This window comes from Ursus americanus, chromosome 16 (assembly GCF_024610735.1).
Source record: "Ursus americanus isolate L20-20 chromosome 16, mUrsAme1.1.p, whole genome shotgun sequence".
NCBI classification, from domain to species: Eukaryota; Metazoa; Chordata; class Mammalia; order Carnivora; family Ursidae; genus Ursus; species Ursus americanus.
Genome location: NC_142142.1, coordinates 39,996,760 through 40,009,844, shown reverse-complemented (window position 1 = coordinate 40,009,844; position 13,085 = coordinate 39,996,760).

Sequence of the window (13,085 nt, the reverse complement as noted above, 5' to 3'; positions counted from 1 at the left end):
GATATAATGTTCAATGATTCATTAGTTGAATGTAACACCCAGTGCTCATTATATCATGTGCCCTCATTAATTCCCATCATCCAGTTATCCCATATACCTCCACCCATCCCCTTTCCTGCAATACTGTCTTTCAATGTTTAGAATGATTTTAGAATCAGTGACTTAAAATTATTACTCGTGGCTAAAATTAACAACACAGGAAACAACAGTTGTGGAGAAAGGGGAACCCTCTTGCACCGTTGGTGGGAATACAAACTGGGGCAGCCACTCTGGAAGACAGTATGGAGGTTCCATAGTTAAAAAATTAAAAATAGAACTACCCTATGACCCAGCAATTGCACTTCTAGGTATTTACCCAAAGGATACAAACATACTGATTTGAAGGGATACATGCACCCCAATGTTTCTAACAGCATTATCAACAATAGCCAAATCATAGAAATAGAAAGAGCCCAAATCATAGAAATAGAAAGAGCCCAAATGTCCATCTATTGATGAATGGGTGAAGAAGAGGTGGTGTGTATGTATATATATATATGTGTGTGTGTGTGTGTGTGTGTGTGTGTGTGTATATATATATATATATATATATATATATATATATATATATATAATGGAATATTACTCAGCCAACAAAAAGAATGAAATTTTGCCATTTGCAATGACATAGGTGGAACTAGAGGGTATTATGTTAAGTGAAATAAATCAGAGAAAGACAAATACCATATGATTTCATTCATACGTGGAATTTAAGAAACAAAACAAATAAACATAGGTGAAGATAAAGAGAGAGAGGCAAACCATAAAACAGACTCTAAACTATAGAGAACAAACTGATGGTTACTAGAGGGGAGGTGGGTGGGGGATGGGGGAAATAGGTGATGGGATTAAGGAGGAGGGCACTTGTTGTGATGAGCACTGTGTTGTACGGAAGTGTTGAATCACTATATTGTACACCTGAAACTGTATTACACTGTATGTGAACTGACTGGAATTTACATAACTTAAAAAAAATCATTACTTGGCATTTATATTGTGTTAATGCTCCCTTCTAATTTTATATTCTCATTATTTTATCATCTAATTATTATCAAGTGTCTATTTTAGGCAGAGATCATTTTTCATGTTACTGAATTATGTAATTTGATCACAATGTTTTGGTTCATAATAAGAATAACCAAGCATTTCTTATTATATCTTTTTCTCCTTTACAGCAAACCTTTCAAATGTGTATTATAACACTGTCACAGAAGAACTACACATTGTTTATTATGGTGGCCAATCTTTATTATCTAAAGACATTCGAGGAAGGTGTTATGAGAACTACAGAATAACGTGATTTCGGAAATTCTGATTTCTGGTTTCTGCATCACAAAAATTATCATGGCAGACATTTGGAGACACCGTGCTAAGGCAATCACAGCGGAGTGGACAGGAAAGAAAACAAAAATACCAAAGAGGTAGAATCATCGGGCTTCAGTGGCTGAGCCGATGTGAGGAATCGGGAAGAAAAGAATCTAGAACGACTTCTAAGTGTCTGGTTTTTGTTGACTTGGTTGATGCGGATTTCAGGAGGAGAAGCAGCGTGGGGCGGTGAGACTGTTGGAGCGCAGAAAGTCTAGGGAGCCTGAGTCATTTGTCTGGGGATGTCCTCTGGTGTCTGGAACTCAGCAAAGAGGTTTGTTCTGGAGACAGAGGCTTGAGACAGCAGTGAACGGAAGGGAGTTAGAATCGTGGGCAAGTCGGTATTTGTTTCTGACTGTTTTGGACTTGTTTGAAACATTGAACATATAATAGAAGAGGTGGGTGTTTGGGGAGCGATATGTGATAATTATTTTACACCTTTCCCAACCTTACACATCATCTTAGTCATTTTGGCAAACAAAATACGACAGCTGGTCATGGCTTTTAGCTTCTAGAACTTCCAGAACTTCAAATTTATATACTTCAAAAAGTAAAACAGAAATGCCTTTCAGTTGTACTTTAAACTGAAACCAAAATTTTAGCGACAGAAGAAATCTTATTTAACCCTTCCTTTTCCTTTAATTACAACGTTTACTGATGAGACTAAGTTAAAGCAACTGGGAAATCATACAGTATCACAGAAGAGACAAAGAGAGCCCAGCAGAACCACCGATACATGAATATAGAACAGTAATCATGTCACAACTACCTCATGCTAATTATTTTTTTAATTGAACACCCGGTGACTGTGTTCTGATTTGCATGCTATAGAGCTTAGAGTTAAAAGCCAAGGCTCCAGAGTTAGAATAATGGAGGCTTGTATCTTGACTCCTCTGCTTCTAAGCTGTGTGACCTTAGGTGAGCTGTATGACCTCTCTGAGCGTCAGTTTCCCTATGTGTAAAATGAGTCACCCTTGACTTCCTCCTTTCTCTAAGCCCTCTACCAGTCATATACTGAACATTTCTTGCATCTGCTACCTTCTCGCCAGCCCCACTGCCAATGGCCAAGGCCAGGCTAGGAAAATCTCAATGGCCTCCTAGTTGGAGTCCCTGCATTCAGTCTTGCTCTCTTGAAATCCATTCTCGATCCTACAGCCAGAGCGATTGTTTGAAATCCTAAACCTGATCATGTCACTTGACTATCTGAAAGTCTGCAGTATCTCCCCATTGCTCTTAGGGCTTACCACCCACCTTCCCCCCTCAATGGGGCACCTACCAAAACCCTCCCTGAACTCTTCCTGGTCTCTGGGGAGGGAGCTGAAAACAGTCCCCATCTCCTCCACTCCATGCCCTTTGGCTACCTGACCCCCTTTTATCCTTCAAGCCTCATCTTGGAGACCATTCAGGGAGTCTCTCTTCTCCTGCCCCCCAAATTGGAGATTTGGTTCCCTTCACAGGTATTCCTATAACACAGTATACGTCTCTCCGTCCTATTTTCCTCATTGTGTATTGAATTACTTAATAATTACTTCTTGTAGCAGTTTATCAGGAAAATAGAAGCTACTCTGTGTATTTTGAGTATTAAGAGGTTTTTTTTTTTATATAAACAGTGAGGAGGGGCAGAGGGAGAGAGAGAGAGAGAGAGAGAAGCAGACTCCCTGCTGAGCAGGAAGGCTGATGCGGGGCTCGATCCCAGGACCTGGAGATCATGACCAGAGCCAAAGGCAGAAGCTTAACTGACTGAGCCACTCAGGCGCCCCCTGAGTATTAAGAGTTTTAAGATAGGAGAGTACGCAACCACTGGGGAAGCAAAGATCAGGCAAGCCATTGCTAACATCCTCAAGAGCTCGCCTGAGAAACTACAAAACCTGTGAGTCTATAAGGTGCTCCCCCCAACTATTCAGCCTGTAGCCCAACATAGACGATTCTCAAGAAGTCCATCTGGAAGCTGTCTGAACTTTACACTTCTCTGTGCATCTGTTCACATCTGCCTCTGAGAATAATGGTCTCTGCCTTCCCCTTCCTCACAGAAGAGCCTCTCACTGGATGATCTCTCTTGGAACCATGTAGAGAAGATTCTGGGAAATGTAGCTGCCAGCTTCTCTTCTATAAAGCAGGAAGGCATCAGAAAGGGATGTCGGTGACGTTCAAGTTCACAACACACGGTTCAGCACACTTGCCCTATGAAAACAGTTAATTACAGTTACGTTAATGACATTGATGCTATTGAACTGAACGGGCGTATGTTTGTTCCCTGAGCACCCACGCTCATTTTCCTGTAAAATCACAAAAACCAAATGGTAATGCACATTCATTATGGTCCGTACAATGAGTATTATGGCTGAAGCCGAGTTGTTTGTGTACTTTTCTATGACTGTTAAGTGGATAGGTGAGTCACATCCTTGTGTCCTGCACATAACCCATTAAAACCAACAGGCCTCTACAGACCTGGGGAAAAACAGGGCTGTCTTGCGCTCCTTGAATTCATTCCTGGCAGAGGTGCTATAAGTCAAGATGATGTAAGCTGAATCAGATTTTCCAGTAGAAACTAAGCCACATGCATTGCCAACAGCCAAATGACCAACTTTTTATAGAAAATGATCACAAGTGCAACAACGAACTAAATGCAAATTATTTTATCTGCACACACATCACTATAAAACTTCTAGAAATGTATAGACACCGACCAGGGCAACATAGAAGACAATCACTGTAGTATAATCATCAGTTAAACCTTTGATATCTTTTTAATGATTTTGTTATATTTACCACAATGACTGGAAAGTGAAATGGCATTCTGCTAGGGAATCTTTGGGTACATTGTCCTAAGAGTCTTTAAATAGAACTGTTAGACATTTAGGAGTTTTCAACGGTTTCTCAGAATAAATCCAGGGATGTATACTCCTGCTGCTAAATTGTTAGTGCACAAATCGTTGTCTATCTAGTATTTGAATTCTGGGTTTTGTTTTCTGAACTGCTGCCCCATAAGCACTAGCCCATACCTCACACCCAATCTGAGGCCAGGCATGCTTTCTTTAAAAACTTTGCTTTTAAGACACACAACCTACCCTTGGCATTGAAATTTCCACCATTTTCTCTCCTATTATATTGTTTCCCAGTGTCAGGAACTCTCTGTTCCTGGCCTGGAATTACAGCTAGACTCCTTAATATACATCATTAGACTGGTCCTGAGTCCAGAATTCATCCTTTTGCAGCTACAGTTGAATAGAAGCCTCTAGGGGAGAAATGTACTTTCCACTAAAGAAAGGTAGGAGGGGGAGCTCTAAAAGGGCGAGTAGTTAGAGTATGTTCAGTTAAAGAGCTGCTTCTTTGCTCCCTAAGCAGGCTGGAACATAGAGATCCAAATTCATGATAGTCTTCCAAAGCGGCGGCCGTGCTCGAAGCATCTCTGAATTGCGAAGTGTCTGCAGAAGTCGTGTCATCAAGGTGATCTGTCTCCTTCACTCTGTGCTCACAGGACAATTGTCATGTGTCTGTAGCCTTTCTTTTCTTCCTCTTTCTCTCTCCTCCCCTCCACTTTATCTGCTGGAGTCCAGTCTTTCCTCCCCTCCTCTGCTGCTGTTGTCGTCCTGGACCCAAACAGGGGGGGTCTGTGCGCGCTGGCCTGAGTGCCAGGGACAGGGATGGCGGAGGCGGACCAGGGCAGCCGGGACTGAGAAGGAGGGGAGAGGTGGAGCACAGCGGGAAGGCAGATCTCCAACCCAAGCCAGAGAACAACAGCCCTGCACTGACAAACACGATCTTTGTGCTCCCCAAAGTCACTGACGAGGCGAGTTTTACAGAGTGTCTGGTAACTTCCGTGTTCTCATCTGTGAAATGAGTGGGCTGCAGTAGTTAGCCCTTCCTCCCACGCCGACGTGCTTTGGCTATGTGATGTGTATTGTCTGTCTGCTGAGAGAAACAGGGGCATCATTTACCAAGCCATGAAAATGTAAATATGTGCCACAGGCCAGTGTGAATCTAGGTAGAGAGAGCAAGCACCCATTTGAGTTCTAATACCATTGGCAAAAGGTGAAGATACCGTTTCTGTTTGGACACGTCCTGGGAAGCTGTGGTGTGGGAGGTGGGATTTCCAGAGACAACGGAATAATGAGAGACAGACAACCTAAAAGCTTCTAATTCAAGTGGTCACATCCTTTAAGGCCCTGGAAACTGTTGGTCCTCGTTAAATGAGCTTGTCCACTCTGCTTTCAGCATCTTCCTCACACCACCTCTTCCCCTCCCAAGTTGTCACGTCACGTCGACCCTGGAATTCTCTCTAGCATGGAAACTTTCCTAACTGACCAGCACAACATAGTGATTTTTCCTGCTGAAAGCACTGCCCCATATTCAAAACCCAAAGCCCTTACTGCATCCTGAATAGATTAGAGCCCCCGACCTGAGGCCAGGATGCAATGGGTGTCACTATTGGACTCAATGCTCCTGAAGGCTGTCCAGGATTTGTTTCCCCATTGTGAGTTTGCACTGTTTAATTTAGACCATGAACTCTTAGAAGGAAGGTGCCATATCTGTTTACTTCATCTGATTTGCCTCTGAATTTGTGCACAAAACAGGTTCTCTTTGGATTAACCGTTGAAGGAGAAGGATGTCTTCAGGCTTAATAAAGGTTGATCACAGCTCATATCATTCTTCAGAATTTTGGCTGTTGAGATGATCACTGCAGACCTTCCTGCTATCACACTCTATAAATGTAAGAGTGACCGAGGTCCCACAGACAGGGGTTGGAGTCCTGGTGCCCAGTGTTGTGGTCCAGGCTGTCTTGAGTGGTCCCATGTTGGAGCTATTCTCCTCCTCTTGTTTTCCTCCTTCCAAGAGAGGAAGTATCTGGCTGTGCTTGTGTGGGTCTTTCTCCCTAGATTTGGCTGTACTCTGGAGTTTCTTCAGGAAGGGAGGAGCCAAATCACCTTTCTTGTCTGAGAGGCTGAGATTCCTTGAGATGCTGGTGGGTAGAAGATAGGCCAATGAGAGTCCCCACTTTGCAACCGGAACACATGCAATCAGGGAAGCATGAAAGAACTCATTCTGGGATTATAATAAATAGATGGGAGAGCTGAAAATAAGCCCCATAACTCACTCTTCTGAGGATGGACAGTGGATAGCTAGATAGAACAAGCAACAAGAGATCTGAGTCATCTAGGCCAACCTCTTTCTTTTATAGGATCTTGAAATCCAGAGAGGAGTAGTGACTTGCTTTCTTACGCTAGTGAAAGTCTCTGTGGTTGGATCTTTTGTGGTTCTACTGGATATAGTCAGTCTAATTCCAAAACAACAGCATTTCTTCTAGGGTCCCAAGGAGCCAAGGAATGTGGGCAGGGCCAATATTACCTACCCCACATGCCACCTGGGTCAACCCCATATCCAAAGTCCCAAAAAGTTAGGTCAGCAAAAAATAAGTAAATCTCAACTAACTAAATAATCACAAGGTATGTATTTTAAATTCCCAGGCCAAGAGGTTCACAGAATAATCTAGAAGGAAAAAACGAAGCAGAAACAAATGCTGTACAACTGGAATGATTGACTAAGAAAGAAAAAATAAATTCTGGATTTCACGTCCATATAACCCAAAGAGTATCTCCGTGATGTAAACGAAGTATATATTTTTTCTCTACTCGTGCTTTTATGTTTGTTTTTCCTTTCTGGTGATCATTTCCAACCAGCTGATCCCATGGTTCATGAAAGCCTAGGTTTAAGACAGATTCCTTAGCCTCCACTTGCAAAATTGGTGCCCCTAAGACCCTCTTCTGTAGGAATTCTGGAGTCACCACTGTAAGGAAAACATGTGGAACACTCCAGTGTCCTAGGGAAGCGGGCTAGGGCTGTGCTCATTTGGGCAGACTGTCTGAGAAACATTCATAGAAACTCAAGATGCTTGTGCCAATTAGGGCCAGGCTCCGAAAATCAGAGGGGCTCTCCATGCTCCTGTCATTAAACAGTATAACCCCTAATACTGAGAGAGCCCTCTAAAGCTGGTTGACAGAGAGGAGGAGCCATTATGAAATTCCCCCAGTGACCTCAAGATTCCTGCCTTGAAGAACACAGCACCTGACTTGGCTCTTCGTCCGACTTTCCTAATGGCATCTGTACAGAAGAAGATTTCCTCTGTCTCGCCTCCTAAGAGGGCATGTTGCCCATTGGAAATTTACTCCAGGGGTTAGGCGGTGAGAGGCACGGAGTCAGCTCACACTATGTGGAAACATTTTTGAGCCTCGATTTACAGTGTTTGGTGTCTTTGGGACAGAGGAGTGCTCTGTAAATCAAGCCCTTCTCCATTTGTCAGCCCTGTGTCAGTGTTTGCTGAGGCCTGAAGTCAAAGGCAAGTTGGAACAGTGTGGAGACTTTGGCAAAGGGCTTGTTCCCCCATCCCTAGCTCCCCATTCGAATGAAACAATTCTAGGGTGAGGTTGGCCCTAGGAATTATTTCTCTGACTCACATTCCCTTTGCGCTTTTCACACACTCAGAATGCAACAACTCTGAGTACCTCATAGCCCTGGGCAGAGAGAGGCCAGGGTTCGGGCAAAGACCTACTGGGGCCCACTCCCAAGGCTGAGAAGACAAATAGGGAGGTGTCTCTCCACACCGATTTCTTTCATCACCCCAAGCTATTTGGGGACACCATTGCCACACACTTCATGAAGAAGCCACAAACTGGTTCTAGTTCTCAAAGGTGGGAATAGGCCTACCGAAGACTTTTTTGGACACTTATGCATATTTAATGGAAATATTAAAATAATTTTATATTTCTTCCCATTGCTAAAACCATGAAGGAATATCCCTTTTGTAGTCAAAGTAATCATTTGATATCGTACGAAAAAGTATTTTTGTTATCACATTCATCAGTAGAAACCAAAGCTGACAGAGAATTAGGCCAGGCAAGGAGGGATGCGAGTTGCGTTGACATCAGCCCTTGTTGCCGGAAAGAAGAGCAAGGGGACCCTTCATCCTCAGAGACTTGGGCTAATAGGAGAGACACAGATCCTGGCCTAGAAAAGCAGCTGGACTCTGGAGGCATCTCGTCCCATGTTTCCTCTTTTATCATCTGACTGAGCGCACATTTCCTCTCTCGGCACAGAGGGTACAAAGATGGCGCTGACGTAATACCCATCTTCAGGCCACTCGCAGTTCGGTGGGGCAGGTGTACCCAGAACAGCCTCCATGTGATGGGAAAGGACGGAGGCAGGCTTATTCAGGGAGCGCTGGTTGTCCTTTCCCAAGGACACGGGCTGCACACATGACGCACACGGCACACGCACACATGTGTGGGCACCACACACGCTCACTCCGAACATAAGCTCCATTTGTTGAATGTCCCCATTCGTGACTGCAATAGCAGGAATAATGCAGGCGGAGCGAGGGAACTTCTGGCAGCACTGAGAAGGAGACTTTGCACAAAAGCCACCTGTGTTCTGCCACTTTCCTGGAGGTGTTCCCACCCCTGAAATTTCACAAGCCCTGGCACAGTCTGGAACAAAAAAGTGAGTGTACAAATCCTGTGAAATGCACAGCACACTGCCTCCGTGCGGCAGCTGTCCTGGCCTCTCGCACTCCCTGGAGAACAGAGACAACAGGCTGTCAGCTCTCCAGAGCTCAGGATTCCCAAATTCTCCAGCCTGCTCCTTGACTGATCTTCTGTGACCTTCCATAAGCCTCTGTCTTATTATACCTTGAGAGTGCTTTGCATAAAATGTAGAACTGGGGTTTTATTGGAAAACGAATGTGGAGTCTCTGAAGATGATGATGCCAGGTGGCATTCATTCACTAACTTGTTCATTCATTATGTCTGCATTTTGCAATTCTATTTGGGTGTGTGTTCTGTGTTCACATGTTGGTGCAAAAGTCACGGATGTGCAGAAGACAAAGGTGAATAAAATGTGCCTGCCTTTCAAGGCGTTTGCCGTCAGTGTGAGAGACCTAAAGTTAATCAGTTAGCAACAGTTCAAGGAGGAACGGTGCCAGTGCTGATATAAAAATATATCAGTAGAATTTCTAGCAACAAGCTTGCCTACCCTGACTTGGGCATTCTCCCTTATTTCATCTACTCATAGAAATGCTAGCTAAACAAATGAACAAGAGAAAGAACTCAAACCCAGATAGAGTGGAAAGTGAGAGCTAATGTCATAATGGCCCAAGAGGTTCTGCATACAGGCCCCAGGGACTGTGGACCGGATTTTCATGTTTACACTGCTATCAGTTAAATGGTCATGAGTATGCACGGATTTGGAAACTACAATTGAATCCCCCTCCATAAGGCTCAGTGACCTGAAGGGCTTCCCAGACCCTGGAAATGGAACTAGGAAAATTCCATCCATCAGCCGTGAAAGTGGCAAAGAACCTTGACATCCACTCGAGGCTTTCTGGAGTTAAAACAAATATACAATGGAATATTACTCAGCCATCAGAAAGAATGATTATCCAACATTTGCAGCTACATGGACCGGACTGGAGGAGATTATGCTAAGTGAAATAAGTCAAGCAGAGAAAGACAATTATCATATGGTTTCACTCATTTATGGAACACAAGAAATAGCAGGGTGATTGGGAGGAGAAGGAAGGGAAGAATGAAGGGGGGGGGGTAAACAGAAGCGGGAGTGAACCATGAAAGACTATGGACTCTGGGAAACAAACTGAGGGCTTCAGAGGGGAGGAGGGTGGGAGACTGGGATAGGCCGGTGATGGGTATTAAGGAGGGCATGTACTGCATGGAGCACTGGGTGTTATAAGCAAATAATGAATCATGGAACTTTACATCGGAAACCGGGGATGTGCTATATGGTGACTAACATAATAAAAAATTTTTTAAAAATTAAAAATAAAACAAACAAACAAGTCATCGATGGGAAGGCAAAACTCCAGGCCTGTGCCATGTCAGGGTGTGAGATCTAGATGTATGCTACATATACAGATAGAAACCCCAAACCAAGATATCAACATAACATAAAACATACATTTGGGGCACCTGGATGGCTCAGTTGGTTAGGCGTCCAACTCTTGATTTCAGCTCAGGTCATGATCTCAGGCTCATGAGATCGAACCCCATGTTAGGCTTTGTGCTAGGAGTGGAGCCTGCTTGGTATTCTCTCTTTCTCTCTTCTTCTGCCCTCTGTCCCCCCGCCCATGCATGCTTGTGCTCTCTGTCTCTAAAACAAACAAATAAAACCCATATATTCTACACCATTGAAATCGCTGTGGCTCCAGTAGAAGCAATCGACCAGTCGCTTTGTGGAGGCACTAAAGCCAGATTAGACAGGATTCCCCCAGGGGGAAAAAGTTGTGCTAAAGATAAGGTCATAACCAAATTTATAAACCACACGATGAAATAAACAACCATGGGCTGGGGGAGTGTGTATGGGTGTTAAGCACATGCCACAAACACACTTAGCACCTCAAGAACTGGAATAATTACACAACTTGAAAAAGATGATAATACGCGGATGTTTAAACTGATCAGACAGAACAATGAAGAAACGGAAGCTGTAATCACAGAAGACGACAGTTTGGAAACAAAAGTGAATTTAATAAAGAACTACATTATACTTTTACAAGTGAAAAATACAGTCCCTGAAAATTAAAAACTCAATGGACAGGTTAAATAGCCAATTTGTTTGGTACAACCATGTAGGAAAAGAGTGTACCATTATCTTGGAAGTGGAGCATTCCCATACCCTATATCTCAGTAATTCCATTTCTTGGAACATAACCAAGAGAAATCCAAGAGACATGAACAGTGATATTTACCACAGTGCTGCTCCTAATAGCAGACACCTGGAAACAACTCAAATGCTTGTTGACCAAAGAGCGGATAAACTGTGATATAATCACACAACAACACAATGGCGCATTATGGGGCAGTCAAAACAAATGAATTGCAGCTACATGCAGCGCTATGCATGAATTCTAACAATGGAATTGTGGAAAAGTACACCCCAGAAGACTATTGTAGCATAGAACCATTTTTAGAAAGTTAGACCATTTTTTTTAAAAAAGTCGAATAATGTGCTGTCTAGGAATCCATATGTTCTTTTTTTTTTCCTGGAGCAGTGAAATAACTTTGATTTATTTTTTTATTATGTTCACTTAGCCACTGTATAGTACATCATTAGTTTTTGGTGTAGTGTTCCAATTTGTTAGTTACACATAACACCCAGTGCTCATCACAGCTCGTGTACTCCTTAATACCCATCACCCTGTCACCCCCTCTCCCCACCCTCCTCCCCTCTGAATCCCTCAGTTTGTTTCCTGGGGTCCATAGTCTCTCATGGTTTGTCTCCCTCTCAGATTTCCCCCCCTTCAGATTTCCCTCCCGTCCTCTATGGTCCTCCGTGTTACTGCTTATGTTCCACATACAAGTGAAACTATATGATAATTATCTTTCTCTGGTTGACTTATTTCACTTAGCATAATCCCTTCCAGTTCCATGCATGTCAATGCAAATGGTGGGTAATCATCCATTCTGATGGCTGAATAATATTCCATTGTATATATGGACCACATCTTCTTTATCCAGTCATCTGTTGAAGGGCATCTCGGCTCCTTCCACAGTTTGGCTAATGTGGACAATGCTACCATGAACATTGGCGTGCATGTGCCCCTTCTTTTCACTATATCTGTATCTTTGGGGTAAATACCTAGTAGTGCAATTGCTGGGTCATAGGGTAGCTCTATTTTTAACATCTTGAGGAACCTCCACACTGTTTTCCAGAGTGGCAGTACCAGCTTGCATTCTCACCGACACTGTTAGAGGGTTCCCCTTTCTCCACAGCCTCGCCAACACTTGTTGTTTCCTGATTTGTTAATTTTTGCCATTCTAACTGGTGTAAGATGGTATCTCATTGTGGTTTTGATTTGTATTTCCCTGATGGCCGGTGATATGGAGCATTTTTTTCACGTGTCTGTTAGCCATTTGTATGTCTTCTTTCGAAAAGCGTCTGTTCATGTCTTCTGCCCATTTTTTGACTGGGTTATTTGTTTTTTGAGTGTTAAACTTGAGAAGTTCTTTATAGATCTTGGATATCAGCCCTTTATCTGTAATGTCATTTACAAATATCTTCTCCCATTCCATATATTCTTAAGATATGATTTTAAAAAATTGTAAGTAGAGGAATAATTAGCACAAGTTTCAGGGTTGTGGTTTCCTGGGATGAGAGGAAAGCACTGGGACAAAAGTAAGTGGAAGCACGTAGGCAGATTGAAGTTATCGCTAACATTCTAGTGCTTTCGTTTTTTTATATATTCTTAATGAATAGATACATATCTAAACAGGCAAAGGAGGACCATGCATTAACAAACGAAGAAAGTATGTAATGAAGCAAGGATTAGCATCAGTCTAATTCTGTGTACCTGAGATTTTTTTGAATCCATAGTCATTAGACACAGCTAAAGATGCCTGGAGAACAGAAAGGTAATTGAAATTACACATAGAGAGATAAGAGATGAAGTAGGGATCAGGAGTGAGATACAACAGGGCCCCTCTGTGGTTCAGTCGGTTAAGCATATGCCTTTGGCTCGGGTCGTGATCCCAGAATCCGGGGGTAGAGCCACGAGTTGGGCTCCCTGCTCAGTGGAGAGTCTGCTTCTCCCTCTCCCCCTGCCCCTTCCCCTCAGCGCATGTTCTCTCTCTCTCTCAAACAAATAAATAAAATCTTAAAAAAAAAAAAGAATGAAA